Source organism: Lycorma delicatula, chromosome 4, assembly GCF_047948215.1.
Source record: "Lycorma delicatula isolate Av1 chromosome 4, ASM4794821v1, whole genome shotgun sequence".
In the NCBI taxonomy this organism is placed as follows: domain Eukaryota; kingdom Metazoa; phylum Arthropoda; class Insecta; order Hemiptera; family Fulgoridae; genus Lycorma; species Lycorma delicatula.
The window spans coordinates 127,245,474-127,269,350 of NC_134458.1; the positions used below are offsets into that span (position 1 = coordinate 127,245,474).

The following is a 23,877-nucleotide window of genomic DNA, read 5'->3' on the forward strand; positions in this document are numbered from 1 at the left end:
TGACATCTTTACACTGATTACTCCTAAAGGACGCCTTCGGGATCAAGAAAAATGGCGGAGTTCTTGGCCCAGCGGAATACCCAAACTGTCCCGGTAAACTTCCACGGGGAAGAACCTCTGGCGAGACAACAATCGCAGGGGAACTCTTGCTGGTGTTGAGCCAGCAAGGCGTATCCTACGCTAATCAATTAAAGATGGTAAAAGCATCGGTCGGTGTCGAATTGGCAGCGGATATTCTGTCGGTGAGGCATGGCCGAGGTGACAACGTAGAGGTAAGGTACGTCAAGGGTCGGCGGCAATCCATGACATCAACCAAAATTTAGCAGCAGCTGCCCCGGCGGTAGTGGTTGCAGAAAGGGACGGTACTAGAAGAATGACAATTGTCCATGTACGTGACCTCGATAGCGCAAAGGAAGAGGTCTCACGGACTATTGTAGGCAAACTGGGGGAGCCTACCATGGCTAGAGTGACCTCCCTGCGTCCGGCCTATGGGGCCACTCAAAACGCAACGATGGTCTTACCATCCAACATAAGAATAAGACGTGGGGGAGGCGCTCCAACTGACCTCGACGGGACGGCTGTTGGTCAGGTGGCAGTTCTGTCGGATTGCGATCCGGCAACCGGATACCACCTGCTACAGATGCTGGGACAGTGGTCACGTTGATTCGGCATGTACGAGCCAAGACAGACGCAAATGCTGCTACAACTGCGGCGAGACCAGACCCTGGAGGTCGGCTTGCACGACTCAACCACGATGCGTATAAATTAAAAAGATTAGCCATCGGACTGGGGCCTGGGTTTGTACGGTCCAGAAATGAAGTGCCTCCATCTGAATGTAAACAGAAGTGTGACCGCCCATGACCTGTTATGGGCGGCTGCACAGGACAACGACGTCGACTACGTCCTCGGCACTGAACCGATTCATCAGCTACTGGCTGCAGGCGGCTGGTACACGGATGAAGAAGGTAACGCGGCGATTAGAGATGTCGCTGAAAGACACGAAGTGTTACACACTGAAGCGGGAGATGGATATGTTTTAATGAAGCTCACGGATTATGTTATTTTCGTGGCGTACATATGCCCAAACTGTGAATAGGCTCGCATTCTAGAACACCTGGACAGGCTTGATAGACGCATTTGTATCATACGCAAGCCGATCATTCTGGCTGGAGATCTGAACTCTGAATGAATTGAACTAAGCAATTCAGATCAACACAAAGAGGACACGTACTGGCGTCCATGTTAACGTCGAAAGGCTTGGTGACAAAGAACGAACCACGGGTGCCAACTTATGTAAGGAGAAGATGTGAGTTAGTTCTAGATATATGCTCGCAGTAACGGATTGGGCTGCTTCGAAGATGGCGAACTGGAGGGTCCTCGAAGAAAAGTACGGGAGCGATCATCAGGCCATCGAATTTGATGTGGAATTTGGCAAGGCTGCATGCAGATGTTCGACCACCCAAGAGATGAAACGCGATAGAACGGCAGGTGGTGAGGAAAGTGGACGATGCTGCCACAGAAGTAGGGCTCCAGGGGATCACCGACTCTGAGGAGCTGGAAAGGATACTAGCCTTCACCTGCAAGCGGGAGGCAAGCATGTCCACCGGGAGAAATAACTCCACATATTGGTGGAATGAAAGCATTCCATACAAGAGACGAGAGGCTTGCCGGGCTCGGAGGACCCTCCTTACTCAGAGGGAAGCAACGGGATGGGTTGGCTGAAGCAGAGGAAGAGAATCGCTGCATTAAGAGGAACCTCAGGGAGGAGATAAGGAAGGCGAAACGGGAGGCCTGAGTTCCTTTGATAGAAGATCTTGATAACAACCAGTGGGGGAGAGTTTATCTGATCATCATGAAACGATTTGGTAAGTGGCTCCTTCTCCTTTCTAAGGATCAGACGGCAAGAGCGGAATCGACTGTTTTTCCAGTCATGAATCTGGACTGGGTCGAGATCGAGAGCGCGATTCCCAGGCGTTTCATTGAAGGGGATCTTCGAACTGCGGCCCTGAGGACAGAAGTGTCCGTGACCGGACGAAGTTCCAGGAATAATTGTCAGGAATCTAATGAGCCACCACTCCTGGGTTGAGTTGGAGACCATAAACGAGGCGTTGACGAATCGGACGTTTCCCCAGAACTGGAAGGAGGCCAGGCTGGTTCTACTGCCGAAGACGTGTGTTGATGATCAGCAAGAGAAGAAATACAGACCAGTCTGTCTCCTTAATGAACTGGCAAAACTTTACGAGAGGTTGTTCGTAAATGTGGGATGAGACTGTGGTGGGGGGAGGTCTCTCGCCGACGCAATTCAGATTTTTCAAAGGGAAATCTACCGTTGACCATTAACCATTCCAATTGCCCAATTCGATTTGGTTCATTCGAATCGACCGTTGGCCATTCGTTATATCGTGGACTGGACCAAGAGTCGTGCGGCGGGCACCTGGCTTAGAAGACAAATCCCCCTTGTGGTGTTTCTCCATGTTAAAAACGCATTTAACAACGTCCCCTGGAGGGTGATGGTGGAGGCGGTCTTGAACTCGCGTGAGTGACTCTCTGGTAGCGATAATAAGCAACTACCTCCATGATCGGAGTATCGTCGCCTACACGGAAGAAGTGATGCGTTTTGATATGACATGTAGGGTACTCCAGGGTCGATGCTGGATCCGCTTTTGTTTAACCTGGTATATGACGTCCTCCTGAAGATGGAGATACCGACGACTTGGCACTACTAGTTGCCGGCCGCACGGAGGGGGAGGTGCCAATATCGCAACGGCAAGAATCAGTGATTGGCTTCGGTGAAGAGGGATGCAGCTTGCTCCGACGAAGACGGCAGTGGTAGCTGTTGCGAGACGGCGTCGACGACTTCGGCCAATAAATATTGAAGTTGATGGAGTTAGGGTGGTGTAGAAGTGAAGTGCAAGGTATTTAGGCGTTTAGCTGCATAGGTCAAGGCTCTTCACTACCCACCTCCGGTAGGTGGTGACCAAATGCGAGTCGGTTATTTTCTACATTGGGCCGGTTGATGGCAGCGCAGGCGGGTCCGAAAGCCAGCAAGAGGAGATTGATCATGACAGCTTCGCTGTCATCACTCATGTATGCAGTTCCGGTCTGCGTGGATTCGCTGGACCGGAAACGGATTGTGAAGAGGCTGGCCTCGTTGCAGCGAAGAGCTGCAATAAAAGTGACGGCTGCATATCGGACGATATTGGGTGATGCGGTGGAAGTGATTGCGGGCATTCCTCCTATCTTCATCCGGGCAACAGAACTCATACTGATGTAGCAAGGATCCACGAAGACGGTGGCACGACAGGTACTACTGCAAGAATGGCAGGACCTTAAGATTCTTCGTGAAATGGCGCTTGGACTAGAGGGTTGATCCCCCGGATAGCCCCCTGGAAAATGAGGAAGCATGGGGAAGTTTCTCATTTACTGACTCAGTTCCTTTCGAGGCACGGGGAATACGGAATATATCTCTTGAAGTTCAAGTGCAGGAACTCTCCTCTTTGTGTTTATTGTGGACAGCTAGACACCCTGGAACATACAGTATATAGATGTGAACGTTGGCTGGGTCGTCGCCATTTACAAGCGCTAGACTGGCTGACGCCAGAAAACACGGTAGGCCATATGCTCCGGAGTCAACGACAATGAAAGGAGGTGTCTAGATTGAACACGGGCATCCTAAAGACCAAACTGGAAGAAATGACAGAACGGGGTCCCGATTGACCGGACTGGTGGATGCTATTGGCAGTGGGGCTCACGGAGTCATGACGGTGTAAACGAGGATCGTTGCATCTATTACTGTAGCCAACATTGTTGATATTGTAATTCATTGTGATATTTTTCTTTTCACGGACTGTCTATTACTGCCTTTTTGTTGGGCATGAACTTTCGTTGTGTAGACCGTTTCCATGGGACTCATGAGATCCTTGTCATTCTATTGTGTCTAGATGTAGGTTTTCTATTTTCTTTGCATTTGTTCAGGATTTTCCCTTTCGTTATCCTTTGGGATCTTCCATCGTGACTGATTTGAGCTTTAGATTGTAATATCTAATTATGTGGATGTGTGGATGGGCGTATATGATAATTTCAAAAATAAAAGGTCTGGGACTGGAAAAAAAAAAAAAGATCTCCAGGAGTCGAATCATGGACATATGTAGGGACAAGGGAGGTTAGCCTCATTGCTGAGGGGGTTTCTAGTCCATCCACATACAAGAGTGGTTGGATTGGGTCGCTCCAATGACTCATTAAGGACCCTCAAGGTGTGTGAGGCGGGCGCGTGTTTCGGAGGGGGTATGCGTGGGGTGCATACCCGGACTCTGATTAGGATGTAGGGACGGGAAGGGCAGCCCTTCTGAAGAGAGGCATCGGGGCAACTGGATACAGTTGTCATAATGTCTCAATGAACCAGGAGGGACCCCGATAGGCAGGGCAGCGGTTTTAGCTGTATTCAGTAGGGTGAGTTATTCAACAGCCACATCACTCAGGGCCAACCGAGGCAGCGTTTTCTAGGCGATTACCGGTTTCCTCTGTGTGGTTAAAAAAGAACAAAAAAAAGTTGTAAGAATGTTGTTTGCCTTATTGGCTTGTTTTCACGTCGTGTTCGTCTTTTGCATTGAAGGTTAATTGAAGGTTGCATTGAAGGCGTTGAAGGTGTTCGCCTTTCCGCCCAGGTTAATGATATGATTGTTGCACGCCTTGCTGGCTGGTTGTCGTATCATGACTATCGCATTAATTATGTTTCGCGACCGGTTATAAGTGTATTATGTTAGTTTGGAGCATTCGAGACGTGTTATGGGTACGAATATACTCTTAAGGAGGCCTACACATCTTGAAGTTATGCCTCCGGGTGATCCCCAAAAAAAAAAAAAAAAATTAACTTTTTTAGCACTTCTTTCATCTGTTTAACATAGCCACCTTGACCTTTATAAATCAAGTATATTAAAAATAGCTTTCATTGTTTCATTCGAACTATGTGTCCAACGAAACACAAGACAAGAAAAGTCGTCTTTTACTTATTGTGTTCTTTAAGGGCCCTAAATCCTTCTTAAAATTCATCTTTCTACGTAGAGTAAATTTTTTATTCCAGTAATATCTGTAGTTTCTATGCCCTAAAAGAATACCGATCTTACAACTATGTTATAATGCCTAATTTTTTAATTTATAAATAAATATATATATATATATATATATATATATATATATATATATAATATAATAAATAATATATAAATAAATATTTTTGTTAAAAGTTTAGTTATTATATTTTGTGTTATTATAATTTGTTGGCCACAGTCACTATTTTAAATAGTCCGTGATATTAATTTTATCATCTCTGTCTGAAATTGATAGATTAAAAAACTGAAGAAAATATTTTTTTCGAAAAAATAAAAAATATTTTATAACTACTTTTTTTAATCATAAATTGCTTTATGAGAAAAGTGTTAGTGAAATTTGTACACCCTCATACAAAATTGTAATAAGTCTCTCTCTCTCTCTCTCTCTCTCTCTCTCTCTCTCTCTCTCTCTCTCTCTCTCTCTCTCTCTCTCTCTCTCTCTCTCTCTCTCTCTCTCTCTCTCTCTCTCTCTCTCTCTCTCTCTCTCTCTCTCTCTCTCTCTCTCTCTCTCTCTCTCTCTCTCTCTCTCTCTCTCTCTCTCTCTCTCTCTCTCTCTCTCTCTCTCTCTCTCTCTCTCTCTCTCTCTCTCTGTGTGTGTGTGTGTGTGTGTGTGAGTTTGTGAGTGCGTGTACCTGTATATGTGTGTGTGAGAGAAAGTAAGAGATTACATAAAAACAGTGAATGGAGAGATATATATGAAGATAACAAACTTAAATAGTTGAAACATTTAAAGTTATGACAAATTTTATATGTACAAACATCTCAGAAAGCTGTCAACGGCTTAAGTATTTACACCCTAGCATTCAAGTTTCCTCAAGGGAAATTCAATTAGGTTACCATTAGTTTGTTTGTAACAGGACTTGTCCCGGAAGACGTAACTGTGGGATTTGATATATATTTCTTACTCTCTTTTATATCTCCTCTCCTTCTCTACATTTTGCTATACCTGTTTTTGAATTCAACTACGCAACATTCATAATGATAGATTAAAAATTCCTAATATACTACTATAATCATTTTAATATCATATACTTTTTCAATCCAGTTCTAGATTTCCAGTTTCTAAATCAGGTTTTGCACAAAAAAAATTATTAAAATATAATTGCTCGAATGATTTAATATAATTATAAATTTTAAGAAAAACAATAATAATTTGTAAACATTCCCATTATCTTCTTATTTTAAATAAAATTTAATATTTTTACGAGTGCACACCAATAAAACAATTCTTTTAATTATATTCACAAAAAACTTGTAGCTATTTCTTGCAAAACATGATTCCGTCCGTAAACTAAACTATACCAGCAGGATGGATTTTTTAAAAATCAGAAAAATGGAAGGAAAAAAATTGTTGATGAATAAATAAAGCATTGTTGCTAAATTATTTCTCATATTTACAAAAAATATTGATTTAAAATAATAAAGATTTGCAAATTCAAAATATTTTTGATTGGAAAATTAGGATTTACTAAGTTTTTTATTACATATTTCGTCTTTTCTTTAAAAAACTAAAACCTTTAATAACCATGTTTAAAGGAAAAAAAGCCGCGAACGGGTCAATTGTTCGGATCTTCCTCGAACAGGGAAAGACCTAGCCTCGCACCGAGCAGACGAGCCGGCACAAGAGGTATCGGAGGTTCCGAAGCACCTCCGCATCGGCTTTTCAATTTTTTAAATAGAAAAAAGGAAACAAGCCACATAAAAAAAGGCCATTATTTCTATTAATGTTGCATCACAATTTAAATGCCTAGCATCTGAAAGCGATACAGGTATGAAAAGTCAAAAACCATTGAAGATGTTAAATATGAAAATAAACACAGTCATTCTCTTTTAATAACGTCTACCAAAAGACTGATGATTAAAAATCTTCCGAATTCAAAGTCTATGTACTCATAATCATATTTAAAAATTTCGTATAAATTTTAAAGCGTTTAATCTTATACACTGTACAAAAGAAAATTGTGTTTGTAGTCTATGACACATTAGCGTTTGGCGTGTTTTATGCAGTAGAGTGTTTTAATGGTGGCAACATACTTAGAAGTAAAGTTCAGGAAGAGATTGAAATTGATGTAGATATACATAAAAAAATAGTTGTAATATAAAATCTAATATGCGCGTAAAAATTATACTATCAGATGACATAGACGCTATAAAACACAGAGATGATAGTGTTTAGAGTATCAAAAACTAGCCAGGAAAGTAAAGAAACAAAAACAAATTAAACAAATTGTTTAAAAAATTTTATATTATTAAAAAAAAAATATTACTTTTCCAAAAAATTGTAAATTGTAAAATTCAACGTTAAATTTTTAAGTTTCTATGGTAGATATGATATAGAAATTTGAACAATTTTATTTCTGAGATTACTAATGATGAAATACTTCATTATGTATTGAAGTTAGCCTAATCATATAGTAAAAGATGGGATGTATTTTTTTATAACAACAAAGTTTAAACTAGATACCACAAAATCATTTCATAAAAATATTTTTTTTTTTTAAATCAAAATTTAATTCTCAAATAATCTAATGTTTATTCCTACTTACGACTTAGGTACTAAAATTTTAAGAGATTAAGAGATAAGCTGTTCCAAGCACACAAGATTTAAATTATAGAAAACAAAAACTAAAACTAATATTTGTGTATCCCTTATTATAAAATTAAAACTGACAGAAAACACCGTTATTATGAAATATGACATCCTCTAGATTTCAAAACTGGCGTTTTGAAATCCCGTAGGTTCATAATACTAAATTCTTGATAAGAAGTTTTACAACCTAGATATATACATGTGTTTGTGAGTGTTGATATTTTTTGTCTATTTTCCCAGGAACAGTTTTATTAAAAAAAAAATAAAATTATCCTTATAGGTTTTATTTTAGAAATATTAAATGTAATAACTATTTTAAAAATAACGAATGATAAGTATTAAAAATATTGAAGTGTTATACCCCCAAGTAGGTTGAACTTTCATTACGCAATTCTTAGTTTAAATACTTTTCAAATCGCAGTCTATTTTTTTGGATTAAGAGAAATTAAATAATACCGCTAGATATAACTGAAAAATAATATTAAAAAAGAAATCTTACTGAAAAATTAGGATTCCAAGTATTTCATTAATTTATCAAAAATCTAAAATTTATCAATATAAGATGGTTGTATCGGTACTATTTTTCTCCTATAATATCGAATGTTTAAATGTAAAAGCTTTTATTTGACTACATCTTACTTATTTTAAATACTTTTAATAACAAAGTAATAGTTAAATAACTATAACAGCAGTAAAAAATTTAAAAAGAATATCTTAAAACAATACTATTGATCAGTCAATAGTACTCAATTTTCCCTTTTTGCTTATAGCCCATTAAACGAAAGAATTTTGTTTTAATATACAGTCTAAAATCTTCACCGTAAAATAAATATTAAAACTCAAGTATAATTATATTTTTTTGAAACAGTTTTTTTGAGCAATAAATTTTTTAAATTATTTCTAAAATTGGCGACTTCAACTTCTCAGTTGAAATAATTTTTGTAATACTTTTTTATAGGATATGTTGCTGTAGTTAGATTTTCAACTCTTTGTCATGAGGGTAGGAGGAAACAGGTACCCTCTAATTTATAAGTTCTCTACATTTTAAAAAGTTCAATTCTTTCAGAGTTGAATTGAAAGTAAATTTTGTTATCTAACAAAAAACATGATCAAGGATGAAATATTTCATATTTTATCAAATTGTAGTTTTTAAGTTAAAGTTTTGTTATACAGCCTAAAATATTGCCATTTGTTGTATATTTTTTACAAATTTTATAATTATACATTGTTTGGGAGGTAATTAAGTGAATCAGAGTTAGGTTTAATATGAAGTTTAATAAAATTCTACTGTTTAAAAAATAACCTGTAATATTTTCTGTTTCCAAATAAAATACGTAATATGTAAGGGATAAAAATTATTTTAAACTTTATATCTCAAGCCTCGACTAAGTTGCGATCTGGGTTAAACCTTCTAGCTGAATGGTTGAAGAAATGGAAAAAAAGTCAATCAAGCGAAATCGACTCACGTGACATTCGCGATGAGAAGTGGTGACTGCCCAGGAATCCATATAGATAGAGGTTACATCCAGCGAGCTGAAAGTGTACAGTATTTAGGTGTTCATCTAGGTCGTCATTTAACATGGAAGGTTCACAATAGGAAAAAAGGAAACAACTAAATACAAAATTTAAGGAACTATACTGTTTATTAGGCAGAAAATCGCAACCGCCCCTATCTATCGAGATATATCTGTACAAAGTGATTCTAAAACCGGTTTGGACATACGGAATCCAACTCTAGAGTGCGGCAAGTACCAGCAATATAGTGATTATTCACTGATTTCATAATAGATTTTCGAAATGCATTACACAGACGCCACGGTTCTTACGGAACAACGAAATTCATGAATACATAGGGTTACAGTGTGTTCGAGAGCAAGTCGATCAATTTGAAATTAAGTACAAATAAGACTTAACAGCCACGTAGACTACCTAGCTGCTAAACTCTTAAACAATGGTGATGATGTAAGGTGATAAAAGCGGGTGCGTGTATTGGGGTAGGAACCAAACCTACCGACCTATTTCACCTATTTCCTACTGGGGTAGGAAATAGTGACACTCAGGATGAGGCCTCTCTTCTGAAATTGTGAGTCATCAAGTATTTAGGTTACGTATATGATCACTTATGATCTTAATGTTATTTGTTTCGATGTAGTTAATTTTACACTGTAGTTTTATTCACAGTACTGTACATTATTATGATTTCTAGTTCATTATTAGCTGGACTTTATCAATTATTATGCTACCTGTGATTTACTGTTGATATCTAGAAAGTAAATTAGGTGTTTCAAGGGAAACTCCTTTATAACTTGATTATTGTTATAAAATTTACTTATTGATCCAAAAAACCGATAGTAATTAGATTTGAGATTTAAAAAAAGTATAACTGGAAACAGGTTAAATTTAAATTTTTACGTTTATTTAGGAAATGTTCAGGAACGTCTGCTCCAGCTTTCTTATTTTCATAAGTTTCATCGTTTTCTATAAAATAATAATAACTGATACTAATTTATGGCTTAATTTTTTTTCTATAATTTTTAATTTTAACGAATAAAGGAATTTGTAAATTTCTGAATTTCTTCTGTATATCTGGTATCGGTTGTTTTGTTTTACCATAAAGAGGCTGATAAATTTTCATGAAATCTGAATGAATGATAACAATTATTTTTCATTCTTTCTTTTTTTAAATTTTTTTTATCCTATTACCTTTTGTAATAGGATATTAGACTGAACTTCAACTAATTCTTTTTGAATTCCTATCTTAAGGAAAATGTATTTCAAAATATAAATAAAAGATAGATAAAATATATAAAGCCTATTACTTTTACAACAGTTTCATTCTATCAAAATTATTTAATTTTTAAAGCGGTGGAAGTGGAAGTGTTTTCATGCACTAACACATGTGCGCCGAGCCAGTACGTCTTCGAAGCACAGTGGATTCTTATTCTTTAGAATTTTGAGTGCGCGTCCACCTGGGGACTCCCTGGTCAATTATACAAGTTCATTCGTTAAGAGATACGACCAGGGTGAGCTGAACTGGCAGGCTTCTTTTCTAATTATTATTATTATTATTATTAAACAATTTCATTATTTTACTTAACTTTTCCTCATTTTCCATTATTTTCTTAGTTTTCCCTTAACCATTCTCTTTTTCTTTTTTTTAATCTTATTTTCAAATTATTTTGCTGATGCTAAATAAAACACGGATTGATGTGGTAAGTCCTTTGTTGAATTGAAAGGCCAGGATTGAGACAACGTAGGTGAACTTGAGGTGTGTTGCTTTTTAATTAGACAATAATTTGGGGACGATGTTTGTAGTACCATAGGACGTATATCATATGTTCTCTTGAAACGGATGACGGATAGTCATTCACTATTTTTCAATCAGGGCAAGATATGTGAGGATGATGGATTAGGGAACTTTGGCATAGTTGTGTATCTCCGAGAAACGCAAGTTAATTTTTCTGCCACTGCCTTGCTACAAAATATTTGGAAACCGCTTCAAGAATATGTTTTCTTTTTTTATTTTATTTCAATAAAGTTATACAGAAATAAAATGCCAATCTCCGTGGCGGATTGGTAGCATCTCAGCCTTTCATCCGGAGATCCTGGGTTCAAATCCTCCATCAGATATGGCATTTTTCATTGCTAAAAATTTTCATTCTCATAGGGTAAAAATACCAAAGCCGTCGATGCTCATTTCAGAAAAAAAGATTAATAATAAGTTTTACCATATTTCATTCTTGGTGTGTAGTTAATAATAGTTCTTAAGAAACGTACAAAAAACATATTTGTATAGCAAATAATAATAATACATATAATAACATATATTCATTTACATTTTATGTCATGAATAATAAACGTTTGAGGCTCTTTTCATTGTAATACATTACACATTATAATCATTTCATAACTGATTTTTACATTGGAAAATTTTTTCAAACAATTTATACTATAACTGAATAATTTCCAAACAGTGAGATTTAGGTACATTTTTCTAATTTTTTTATTAAATCATAGCATACTTTCAATCTGTTATTTTATATTTTTTAGTCTAAATTAGATTTCTTTTTTTTCTTTCACTTTCTCCCCTAGGCCGGATCCTGCAGTTAAGAGTAACAGCCCAAGAGAGTGTCCTATATTTCCCGTTTCGACCCGCCGGTCGGATCTTACTTTGCCACCGCCTCAAACTCCCAGAGTAGGATTCATGAGGCCACCCCTGGCTTCCCACTCCGGGAGTCGGGGCTCGATCTTGAAATCAACGAGGACAACCCGTGTGTGGCATCCCCGCCGGGATTCTGTCTTTTCGCTCGGGGGTTCGAGTCCCCGTGCCTCAACGCTACCACCCACTCGTTCATGTGCGACCGAACGGCAACTTCGTAGAGGGCTATCCCTCATCCCCGAGCTCCCCGATCCTTCTTCTGAAGAACCCTCGTCACGAATTCCAGCGCGGTCACCCGCTCACTAAGGTGAAGACATCAAATCGTCGTTGTCGTTCCGGCTAATTGGGTAGACTTTGCGTTAAAGTCCCCCGATACCAGCACACATCGAACCCTACACCTGGCGACCTCCTTCCCCAAAACTGTCCAGAAATTCTACAAAGTCGTCGATCCCGGTGTTGGGCAAGTGATAGCAGGTTAACACCACCAATCTGGCGAGGTCAGTCCAAACAAAGCCGCTCCCTCTCACACAGCCGATGACTAGTACACTGGATGAAGGAAGACCAATGACAGCCTTGGATGTCCGATCCATCATCAACTGAGACCCCTCACCACCACCTCGTTGGATGCTGATATCATAACTATATCCACTGCCTCTCGCTGGGCCACCTCCCAGCAGAGGTTCAAAGCTCGCCTACTTCGTTTGGAGTTAAATTGCAGGAACCTCATTTTGTGGTCGGATACCTCTTAGCTCAGTGGCACTCAGTACAACACAACGCGCATACTGTTGCTCCTCTGCAGTGCTCTCTTCTCTGCCCCGGCCGTCCACAAGTGGATTACAGACTCGCCCTATCCGGATTCGAACACTGCGACGCTAGGAGCCCACTCCCCAACACCTGAAACATCTGTCCTCAACTTTCCTGATATAGGCGCGGCAGTGGATCCACCGCATCTTAAATCGTTCGTCTGTCAACCTCTTTGCCGCACATTGACTAGTGATAATCGTGGCGTTTCTATTTTGGCCACACGCCGGGATCACCGACATGATCCTAAAGAACTCTGCGTCTCCAACTATTGCTCCTCTGCAGTGCTCTCTTCTCTGCCCCGGCCGTCCACAAGTGGATTACAGACTCGCCCTATCCGGATTCGAACACTGCGACGCTAGGAGCCCACTCCCCAACACCTGAAACATCTGTCCTCAACTTTCCTGATATAGGCGCGGCAGTGGATCCACCGCATCTTAAATCGTTCGTCTGTCAACCTCTTTGCCGCACATTGACTAGTGATAATCGTGGCGTTTCTATTTTGGCCACACGCCGGGATCACCGACATGATCCTAAAGAACTCTGCGTCTCCAACTATTTTCGTCACTGCAGACTGTATCTCATGGTCAGACATCTCGAACTCGATGTCCTGTACGTGGAAAACCGCCACATTACCTCCCCGTGATTTATAGTCAACTTGGAGGCCGGCCGCTTTACTCTGCAGGGTGCTCCTCAACTCTTCCGCCATCTGCGCCCCTTTGACTCTGATACTCCTCGTTAACTCCTTTCCTTATTGACAAAACCTCACCACCACCTCCTACTGCGATACAGTCTCCATCTTTCGCAACAAGTCAGTGGAGGTCTTCCCGGCCGCCTTCACCACAATTGTGCGGCTTTCACGAACTGCCGGAGTAGACCTTGCGATCCCCTGTACTGTAATTTCCTGGGCGTCACTGATCTGGGAGGGGGGAGGACAAGACCCTGACCTGGTCCCTGTCCTTTCAAACACAAATAAGGCCAGAATTGAACACACTGTCCAATTCTGCCCCCCGGCGGCAGAAAAACCGGCGTTGGCGACTCATGTTGGAACTTACTCAAGGACTAACTATATAAGGGTTATAACCCTTAGGACGGGCAGGTCCCCTGCCGATGAGTCAAAATATAGTCAAAATTTCCTATGTCTTGGCGACTCATCATCTCGCCACAGGATCTTCGATTTCTCTTCCACAACGTCACCCGGTCTAATGCCGTTCCGCAACCTCAGCGGACCACCAGAGGACCGGGCCGCAGACAAATCACGGGATTGGAAAATATCAGCCACTATTGCTGCAAGGTCTTCCACCCGCACCAGCCTGCTCATCACTTCGGTCGGCCAGCTCAAAGAACCTGCCTCTATTAATTCATAGTCAGACATCGACCGTGTCAACATTTTCTTCATATCCTGGTCTCTCCTTGAGGTGTGTGTGGCTACTTGACTCGAAAACCGTGCTACACAGCTACTGCAGGGTGGTATGGAAGTTGCTATCCCACCCGTTGTGACCTTCTCCACCTTCCTCGCCAGTAGTCACAATTAGATTAAGAACAACCAGTGTCACAATTAGGCAGCGAATTACTATGAAACTTTTCGTATACAATCACATTTAAATATATTTTATGAATGATTTCGTAATTCTACACAATTGTATACAATCGTAGATAGATTTCTTTTGAAATCTATCAAATCGGCTTTTTGCTACATCAAAAAGCCGATTTAAACATATTTATGCATAATTCTAAGAGATGATTCCGAAGTTGAGAATTAAGCTTCAAATCCTAGTATAGGCAATTCTTTTATACGGATTTGAATACTACATCATGAATACCGGTGTTCTTTGGTGGTTCGGTTTCAATTAATCATAATTCTCAGGAATGTTCAACCTGAGACTGTACAACAGTACACTTCATTTACATTCATGCATATCATTCATTGAAGCAGCAATATCTTACGGCGGTTCCGGAGGCTAAACAGTGAAAAAAACGAAGAAAAAAATGATTTACTGGTACTACTCGTTGACAGTACTAGTTGACAGCTGTCCATATATATAACCCATCTTCAAATTATAGGCTATCCATTCTCTTGCTCAGAAGAAAGTACAGCTGACTGGCGCTCTGCGTCTAAGTCTTTCGTACTCATGCGCAGTTTTTTGAATTCCATTATTTGCAAACAACAAACTTTTTATGAAATTTCTTTTTATCACAATGCACTGTCAACGACAACAAACGTGTGTACAGAATTTCAGCTTTCTATCTCATCTGGAAGTAGTTTAAAAATTGCTGACAAAATTTTGCGCTGTGCGACATAGTGCATAGAGCAAGTGAAACACGTATAACCTAAACTCCCACATTAAGTCATCAAACCAAGGTGGAAGTTATCAAATAAATAATTTACAATTCTGTTATTTAGATATCCCTAAATCTTTATTTATCTTAATTTTTAAATTAAATTAAAATTAATTGTAATTTTTTAAGTAAATTGAACTTCTGAAATTCAAAATTTTGTTTTGAATTTCATGTTTTGATTTTCAATGAAATTACCATCATTGATAATTTCTTTAACAAAAAAATAAAAATCATAGGAAAATAAACTGCAGAATAAATTTTATAATGCTAATTAAAATAACATTTAAAAGATAATAAGACCTGTTAAGATTAACCTGTATATGTATATTTTCAGAAAAATGTTTCTTAAAATTTATTCCCCAGCTTTAAAAAATAAATATTTGTTTCGTTTTCTATTTGCTCGAGCTCTTTTAATATTTATTAATATCAGCCGAGAAAGTCATGTAATGACTTTCTCGGCTAAAATTTGTCAACTTTTATAAAGAATATTTTCTATCTGAAAACAAATAATTTTGTTTTAACAATTAAACTTTTTAAACGTTATTTTTAAGACTATGAGTGTATTCCAATTTTATATAATTATTGTATAATAATGAATTATAATAACATAATGATCTATAGTTTGTTATCATTTTGATATAGAAAGTACTAACATAAAAAAATAAATGAATTAATCAGAAAAGTTAGGATAAAGAGGATAATATATATTCTTGTGTTTTAGCTCTACCTCTATAAACAGTTTTAGCTCTAGCTCAATAATAGTCTTTTTATATCGTTTCCCTGCATAAAGTTTTATCAAAACACAAATTTTTCTAGTCTGCGTTTTTTTTTAATAACCTTTTTTTACACCAGGAGAATTAAATACTGATTTCGGAAAAATTCTTACCACACTGTAACTTAGCATGATGATGTAATTAATGAAAATTAATGTCTGTAACAAAAAAGGTAACATAAATTAGGTTTCAGGCGAGAGTAGAAAGGGGGAAAAATTGAAAAAATGACCCGAGTAATCGGCGAGAATCATGACCTCGGCTGGAAATCACCTTTGAAAAAAACCTCAAAAGAATACGTTTTAGGTAGTCGCTTAACCTACAAACTGAGACGTTGTAGATAATGATTCCAAAATTAGGTAATGTACAATAAGTAAAAACCTTCAAAAATCGCGAAAAAGTGAACCTGACATTTGAGACTAGGTAGCTTTTTTATTTTTTTTTAAACACATTTTTTGAATAAAGTAGCTTTAATGTTCAAAAAAAAACACCGAGCTGGATGCTTTTCATAGATTGCAAAATAAGCATTTTGCCAAAAAAGTTCATAATTGTTGACTGTATATCTAAATCTACTTGGGCTATATTGAAAAATAATAAAATAAAATTTGGTTTTCTATTATCATGAAACATTACTTTTCAGCTCATTTCTATTTTTATTTAAGTTTGTAAAATGTGTTTAATATTCTAAAATCAATAGATTGGCGAAAAATATATACATTCAAACGAACCAAATGCAGCTAAAACTACTTTTTTACATTTAATTTAAGGTTTCGAAAAACTTTGTTTAATAATTCCCAAGATATTTGCAATAATGTTTTTTACAGAAAAATCCAAAACTCCGAAGCTAATTAATATTAAAAGCTGAGATTTTGAGGAGTGATTAACGAATAATTAAACAATGATTTGATGTGAATTTCAAATTGTTTACTCCGTAATTTTCCAATAAGAAGCGATGAAAAAACAACAAACGGACCACGCGATCCAGCTCGCACTACAGCGTAGCGTGGCGTTCCCACTAATACTCAAGGACAAGAGAGAAAGTGTAGAGCGTCAAACAACGCAGTTCATTTTTAGAAGTGAAGCAAGTAAGAAGTAGAAACACGTGCGTTGATTATTTTACGAATTGTTGCTGTGTGTTCATATAAAACAAATATTCTGTTTCTTCCATTTTGTGTGTATAATTTATTGCACACCCATTTGAATAAGGCACAATACTACATAGGTGAGTAAATTGCATAATAATAATACATAATAAAACATAAAAACAAATTTTTCGTCCAGTTGTAACGATATTTTCTTCTCATATTACTTCCAGTATCGAAATTCTTTAAAATCATCCTTTTTTTATAAACGCACACAACAATTATTTTAGTAACATTGCATTTCATCGTCAAAATAGAGTTCGTACAATGCATACTGCAATTCGATTATAATGTTCACTAATGCATATTCCATTGCTTTATAAGCAATAATACATATTCAAACATATCTATCTATTAATCGGTCTAAAGGTTGCATGAATTAACACAACCGTACAATTTGAAGCCTGTATATAGGACGACGATTGCAAATATTACAAGTACATACCGCAAAAATTACTTATTTCATAAAGACAATTTTGTAATTTACCTGTTTTTTTCTGCCTTTTCTTGTTTAACACAACGCAATACCGCTCTTTAAAAAAATCATCAATTTCACAATAGTGAAATATTAAGAAACCAGAGATAAGATCAATCACTGTGACGGTTTGAAGCAACATGATCACTTATTTGTTGGCATGCGGGAACTGTGAAACAGACGACGACACCGCGCTACGGTACTATTGCAAATTCGAACGCGCAGTATTATGTATGTGGGTATGTCTCTCGCATAACTCAAAAACGATTATCCGTATGATGTTGAAATTTTTGGATATTTGCACAGTTGTAACATCTAGTTGTGCATCTCCCTTTTTGATTGCAATCTAAATTAAAATTGAAATTTTAATTAATGAAATATTTTGATCTTAAAGGAAAGGCACATCGGTTCGAATCAGACTTCATCTCCTTTTTTTTAACTTTTCTTTTTTTTAATTTAAATATATTGATTTAATAATTATTAACCCGTGATTGCAAAAACATTTTTCAATAAATAATAATTCAATGATAAAAAAAAATGAAAAAAATTATTAGCGAAATAAAATTTTATGTACTTTTAAAAATGTGTAAATGGAATTTAATACGCATTACATATGTGTATATGTAATAGATTTGGTGAAACTATTATTTAATGTTAGCTGATTATTTAATATTAGTTATTTAATATTAGTAAAATTGTAATTTGGAATCGTATTATTTTTGGATTTCCTAGCTTAAATTTATTTAGTTATTCTGGAATTTCTGTTTAATTTTATTTACATTTAAGTTAACTACAGAGTGACTGAAAAGTAGACCTTCACAAAACAACATATACAATGACGCTGAGGTATACATGCCCGATCTTTAATAAAATGCAAAAATTCATATCTTTTAATTCATTACTCCTCTAATGTCGCGCAATACTCTCCCGAAGTCGAAGTTGATCATCATTTCATTTATTTGCTTTTTTGTTGACAATCATTTAATCACTCTTTGGTTTGATGTAATTCTTCCGATCTTAGTTTCTGTACACGTTCTCTAGTTTTAAATTTTCTCTCTCTTTATATTCATCATCCTCTCTTAATCTTTTTATTCTTTCCTTGGTCTTAACGTTTTCTTCCTCTTTAGATTTATCATCTTCTCTTAATATATGTATTCTTTCTTTGATTTTAACATTTCCTTCTCCTTCATATTCATCTTCTTGTCGTTTTTTGAGATATATTTCTGATTTTTATCTTTCTTTTTCCTGCATGATTGTTTCTTTTTCATTTTTGATTATTCACCAAATAATCCAATAATAAAAACTGAATATTTTACACCGATAAATCGAAGTTAATATCTATAATCAGTATACAGGAGTTCACTAAACGGAATAGTTTAATTATTATTAAGATTTCTTTATACGACACACCAAAAATCTAAAACGTTTGTTAAACAGCAACTCAAGAAGATACGAATAATACTGATCTAGTAATTTTTTTTTTGTCTTCGGTCATTTGACTGGTTTGATGCAGCTCTCCAAGATTCCCTATCTAGTGTTAGTCGTTTCATTTCAATATACCCTCTACATCCTACATCCCTAACAATTTGTTTTACATATTCCAAACGTGGCCTGCCTACACAATTTTTTCCTTCTACCTGTCCTTCCAATATTAAAGCGACTATTCCAGGATGCCTTGGTATGTGGCCTATAAGTCTGTCTCTTCTTTTAACTATATTTTTCCAAATGCTTCTTTCTTCCTCTATTTGCCGCAATACCTCTTCATTTGTCACTTTATCCACCCATCTGATTTTTAACATTCTCCTATAGCACCACATTTCAAAAGCTTCTAATCTTTTCTTCTCAGATACTCCGATTGTCCAAGTTTCACTTCCATATAAAGCGACACTCCAAACATATACTTTCAAAAATCTTTTCCTGACATTTAAATTAATGATCTAGTAATACGAATAATAAAGGGACTTTTACTCTATACTAATATTTCATGTAAGATTGTTAAATTAATAATTGTATAAATATTTGATGTTAACTAACACTGATATTTTAGCAGCTGTGTTACAGTCCACTTTATTATAGAATTGGAGGATCGTATCACACTTTCAAATAAAATATGTTTATATCAAGTGCAGCAAAAAATGTGTATATGTAATTTAATAGGAGTACAAGGAAGTCATATGGTGTACACATCAAATTTTTTTTGTCTTGCTTAACAGATTATTATTACAGTAAAGTAAATTCTACAAAAACCTAAAGCTGTAAATAATATACCTAATCAAATTACAAATATAAGACACAAACTACGAGATGTCTGTAGTTTTTAATGTTATAATTGAATTGATTATGTCTTTTAAGGTGTGAAATAAGTTATGTCTTATCTCAAAATTTAAGTAGTTATTTTATATAACTCATTACCTGTTTATATATTCGATCCGTATAGTAAATGAGTGTGAATTTTCTTTTCATACTAAGTAAAGCTTATGACATTCTTCCGCAAGAACGACCTACTTTATTATATACAGAAACTCCATTCACGACAGTTCATAATAATTTATGCAAATACATGCAAATAAAAAAATAAAATCTACTTTACATTATTATATTTTTATGTTATATATTTTCTAGTTGGTGAAATTAAAACACTAAAATCCAATAATCGCGTTTAAAATGTTAAAAAATAGTGCTGCGAGTAAAAATTTTCTTAAATTTCGTACACCCTATAACTCAAAAATTAAGGACTTAGAAAGGCAAAACTTTGCATTCTTACCCAATGTGACACATATACGTTTAATATTATTACATTAAATAAACATTGTGCTCTATCTCTACGTAAAAAATTCAACAAAATTAAAATTAATTATAATTGTAGCTGTCAGCTATAATAAGGTCAGATTAGATGTTTAAATAGTACTTCTAGTCATTCTGATGAAAACTACTGAATTGTAAAAACATACTATTAAAAACTAATTTTCTGAATAAAAGGATATTTTGATTATTCATCTTCGTATGTATCCGGTAAATTGATTTTCATATGTTTGTATGTCGCAAATTGATTTTCCAAGTCGAAGATTCTGGGGTTTAAATAATTCTAGTAAAGGTATGTTACTCTTAAACGGATTTGAATACTAAACCGTGGATAACATTAATATATTTTGTTTACATTTGGAACCACCTGATCACGAGCCACTAGCCCCGAACCTCACCATTTTTTTTCACGGAGAGCGCCGCCTTTTTCCAGTTAAATTCTCACAACGCAAGCGTCTATTAACTACAAAAAGCACACCAAAACACGACTCTGTTTTCTTCAATAAATCAACTGGGCCCCCGAATCCGAGTTCATTATTCAATACATTAAAGAAGATTGTGCCAGTATATGAGTAAATAATTCAATACATTAACAAAGATTCTGACAGTCTATTCAATTCATTAAAGATGATTGTACAATACGCATTAATAACAAAAGAATAAAAATAACACATGATGTTATGTAGAATCCCCACTCGTTTACATTCCTATATAGGTGAATGATAACATCAATAACACATCATTATTAAAATTATTTTCATTATAATAAGAATGAAAAAGCCATGAACTTTGAACGAATTGATAATGATAGTGTATTTTGTTACAAAAATCTGTCCAACAAGTATGATTTAATTACATTTTTAGATAATATAAAAGATGATATTGAACAATTATATAAAAATACACTTCTAATCCATTTACTATAGAATTAATTTGTGAATATATTAAAGATGTTTTTATTTCATATGGAAAAAATCATTATAAATCAAACAAATTGGAAAAAATAAAACTTTTCGTGGAAAATAAATTGTCTATTGATAGTGCTTTTGATGATTTAGTTGAACAATATTTTGAATTGAAACACAAACTAAATAGAGAAATATCTGTTTCTGAATACATGTTGCATATTCAAATGCCAGATACAAAACACGCATTAGATGGTTCTTTAATACAACACTCGTGGAATGGTGGTGAAAAAAATTTTATAGATATTTATGAATTTTTAATATTGTTTGTATTGTTTTAAATCTCGATCAAGTGAAAGGGAAGCTAAAGAAAAACTTGCAAAACATATTGAAGATTGTAAACAAGGAAAGGTTCAGAGAATTACATGCCAAAGGAATGGATTGGTGTAGGAGAGAGTCGTAGACAAGGAAATGTAGTAGCGTTTAAAGACTATTCTTCAACATTACGGGTGCCATTTGTTATATATGCAGATTTCGAATCGTTTATAATTCCAAATCATATTGCAAACCCCGAACCGGATACTAGTTAATACTACAAACATACACCCATAAACCATCTGGATATTTTAATGTAATTATCGATGAAAACCGTCGTATAATCAAATCGAAACAGGGCCACTACAGATGATGACAAGGTAGTTGAAAAGTTTCTCGTTCACTTATATAATAAATATGAATATTTCAAAAAGGAATTGTCAACTAATAAAGAGTGTATTATGAGTGAAAAAGATCAAAAAATATTTGTAAACGATATTAAATGTGTTATGAGATGAGATTAATGGGAAACGTGTAAGACACCATTCACATACAAGTGGTAAATTTATTGGGCCAGCCCATGAAAATTGCAATTTAAATTGTAAACACTCAACATTTATTCCAGTTGTATTTCACAATTTACGCGGTTACGAGTCACACACATCATATTGTATTGGCACTGAATGAATTGAAAGATAAATTTGAAATTTCTTGTATTGCAAACAACAATGAAAAACTTGTATCTATAGCACTCAAGGATGAAATATCATACAGATTTATAGATTCGTATCAATTTCTATCTTAAAATCATTCGTGGAGGGGTATCGATGATTCCGAACCGTTATGACTGGCAAACTATCCCAATATAGACAACTATGATGAAAATAAACTGATGAAATTTATTAAATATTATGATGTCCGATCTCTTTATGGACAATGTATGAGGGAACCATTTATTCATATGAATCTACATTGTAGATGGAATCAGTTGGTGTGATGAAAATGAACTCGAATATATGTTTACAATTGTGCAAAATGTAAAAGACGATGAGGAAATTGGTTATATATTGGAAGTTGATTTAACATACCCCCAACACTTGTACGAAACACATAGAGATTATCCACTTGCACCGGAGAAAAAATCCATTCCCAATAATATGCTTTCTCCATTTCTTTCCGATGAAAAACGAGTACCGTGTAAAAAATTATGGGTTCTGTGGTGAATAAAGCTGTAGATTTATTACCAGTTGAAGCGCATTTACCAGGTTACAATTATAGTAGGCCTGAGAGGAAATCGGATAAAAGATTAAAACGCGGAGATAAAGACGTTAATAAATTGGATGATGCCTGTAAAATGCACGATATAGCCTATTCGAAATATTCAGACACCAAAACCAGAGCACAAGCTGATAATTCACTTGCTGAGAGAGCTTGGGAGCATGTAATTGCCCCGGATAGTAGTTTGACTGAAAGAGCAGCTGAATATGCTGTAACAAATATGAGGAAATTAAATTCAAAATTCGGGGGTCGATTAAAATTAAAGAAAAGTGGTGGAAGAGTAAAATTAAAGAAAAGTGGGGGTAGAATAATAAAACATAATCGATTCAATACAGAGGCGTTTTTTATATGACGCCAAATTGATTGAGTATGCAAAACAATTGAAAATTCCACATTTCAGAGGTGTTTTTATGTTGGGCGCTTTACCAAAAAAAAAAATGAATGTACTATAATCAATTTGGACAGTTCAATGGGTAATGGTACACATTGGGTTTGCTTTAGAAAAGTCGATAAAATGTAGACTATTTTGATGGTATAGGAAACATACACCCACCGCCAGAATTAATGAATTATTTTGAAAAATCTAATGTATCGTACAATTACAACAGATATCAAGCCGATGATGATGTAATTTGTGGTCGATTGAGTTTTTTATCCGAATAAATTGTACATTTTTAATTTTAATTTTTCTTATTTTAGACATGTCGTGTTTGTTATCGATTGATGGAAACGATTCGTTGATTAAAAATACATTTTTCCTCCAATAAACCTTTCAAAAGGCCAATATGAATTGGGCTTAAAATGGTTGATGACGGCCAGCACGATTCCAAATGTTGAAGAAAACAAAAATAATAAATTGTGTTTTGCGTTCGATAAGGACGTTAAAAAAGATGAAAATAACAATTATGAATTTACAAAGAAAAATTACATAATACCGACGGGTAGTTATGAAATTGAAGATGTTGGTATACAACATGAAGATGTTGATATACAAAATGAAATTAAGTAAATTAAAAAATCAATCGCATTAAAGTCGAATAGCAATACGTTACAATGTGAAATTAAAAGCACCGTGTGGATAGATTTTTCAGATACAGATTTAAGTATTGGCAGTCTATTGGGTTATGGGCCGATAATTCTCAAACCAAATCAAACACATCATTCAGATCGAATAATAAATATCGCTCCTGTA

At 35.6% G+C, this 23,877-nt stretch overlaps 1 protein-coding gene and 1 long non-coding RNA gene across 2 annotated transcripts in view; one reads left to right on the forward strand and one right to left on the reverse strand.

Annotated features, from left to right (window-relative positions):
- The window catches only part of LOC142323861 (uncharacterized), a 255,933-nt gene extending 238,400 nt beyond the window's left edge, over nt 1-17,533 (reverse strand). The window contains exon 1 of the long non-coding RNA XR_012756173.1: nt 17,398-17,533. This is a non-coding gene — a long non-coding RNA (uncharacterized LOC142323861). The remainder of the gene's footprint in view (nt 1-17,397) is intronic.
- Nucleotides 16,805-23,877, forward strand: part of LOC142323860 (17-beta-hydroxysteroid dehydrogenase 13-like) — a 31,486-nt gene continuing 24,413 nt past the window's right edge. Inside the window, exon 1 of the mRNA XM_075364159.1 lies at nt 16,805-16,990. The gene's annotated coding sequence lies outside the window, so the exon portion shown is untranslated. The remainder of the gene's footprint in view (nt 16,991-23,877) is intronic.